At 44.6% G+C, this 1690-nt stretch overlaps 1 long non-coding RNA gene across 1 annotated transcript; it reads left to right on the top strand.

Moving 5' to 3' along the window:
- The first annotated feature begins 208 nt into the window (after positions 1–208).
- On the top strand, positions 209–1461 carry LOC122000112. The gene is made up of 4 exons (XR_006116950.1): positions 209–915; positions 1042–1112; positions 1188–1251; positions 1407–1461. It is a non-coding gene; the product is annotated as an uncharacterized LOC122000112 (long non-coding RNA).
- Positions 1462–1690: the final 229 nt, after the last annotated feature.

The raw sequence follows: 1690 nt of genomic DNA, 5'->3' as shown, positions 1-1690 counted from the left end.
TCATCTTTTCAAAATCCAACAATCCCTTAAATCTATGCATTTTCTTCCCATAAATCAATCAATATGATATCTATCTCAATTCATGGTTTCAAGCTTATTATAGAAATCACTATATGTAAAATACCGGAAAAAAAAAGGGAATATTAATAAGGGAATTTTCCGGAATTTTTAGAAATTTTTCGGGAATTTTTCGGAGCTCGTACGGACGAGTTAACGGGGATAAAAATGGGGTCCGGAAAAGCCTGTTTAGGCTACCTCGTTTTAAAGAGGAAATGTTTGATTTTTCTCCCTTTTTCTTTATTCTTTTTCTTATTTTCCTCCGCCGTTTTCTTTCATTGCCGCGCGCCCGAAGTCCTCACCCCCTTGCCCTAACCGGCGCCGAGCTAACCGCTCGCGATTTAAGCCCCGATCAAGGTTTGTTCCTTTTTCTTCTTCTCCGCTCTGCCGTCCCCAAATCGCCGGTGCCTAGCCTCTGCCCCGACTCCAGCGATGCCACTGCCGGCACCGATTTCCCAGCCTCGGCTGCCTTTCCTCTATGCCCTAGCATCTCTGCCGATGCCACTGTCTCTCTTTCTCCCGACGCCGAGCAGCACCGAGCCCTAGGTGCCAACGCCGTCGACGCCTTTTTCCGACCTCTTCTGTGCCACTCCGAGACTCCTTGTCCGAGTTCTCACCGTGCCCTAGCCCCCGCTCAGCAGATAGCCGGCTGCCAACACTCAAAGCAATTGTCGATTTGTAGCCTCTGCCCTAGCCTCTGTTTCCGACGCTGGTAAGGGTTCTGCCGTGGCCACCACTTGGGATCTGTATGTCGTCGTCGCCCCTTTGCTCTGGTTTACTGCCTCAGTAGCCCTTGCTGGAAACAACACCGGTGACCTAACTCCTCCGTCCTCTAATCCAGTGAGCTACTGGATGAAGGTAAGGATTAGGTTGAAATTTTAGTTGTGCACTAGTAGTTGATTGGGTTGTTGATGCATTTGTAGTGTGATTTCTTTCGATTCGATTGTTGGAAGACAGTGACCTAGTTGGTTCCGGTTATCACAGCATCAAGAGTTTGTTGCTGTCTCTGTTTGATTCCGGCCACCACCCCCTGTCAACAGCTTGACACACCTGAGGTAAGATTAGGTTGTAAGATGGGTTGTTGTTTGATTTGTGATTCCCAATTATTGATCTCAACATGATCTGATCAGTAGGAAGGATTCCAGCAGCAAACGATCCTACTTCCAACAGTGATAAAACGGCTGTGAGTTTCAGGTAAGGCATAGGAATTTGATATATGCTATTGATCATGTATGGGTTGAATTGGGTTTATGTGTTGGTCAGGGATTTGCCCTAAACTAGGGTTAGAGAGTTATTTAGCTATTTATGAGAATGTAGCTAAATGAAATATATTTATATTCGTGACACAGGATCTTGACGCGAGACGAGTATCTTGGAGTCAGATTTGGATCACTTTATTGGAGGCGGGTACTTTGACTTATGTCTTTTGATATGCATGATAATATGTTTAACATATAACAGTAATTGTGTTACCTGTTTATTTCGGTTGGTCACTACATGATTAGTACATGTTGTTTGTTTATTTATTCTGCACTGCATATTGTCTACCTGATCACATATGCCTTAGGTAGTGACCTAACCACATGCTCTGTTATATTCTGGATCTAGGGTTTATTTGATACCCTCTTCGATT

This window comes from Zingiber officinale, chromosome 7A, assembly GCF_018446385.1.
Source record: "Zingiber officinale cultivar Zhangliang chromosome 7A, Zo_v1.1, whole genome shotgun sequence".
NCBI classification, from domain to species: domain Eukaryota; kingdom Viridiplantae; phylum Streptophyta; class Magnoliopsida; order Zingiberales; family Zingiberaceae; genus Zingiber; species Zingiber officinale.
The sequence above is the reverse complement of the archived record's forward strand: the minus strand, read 5'-3'. Positions and strand labels throughout refer to the sequence as shown.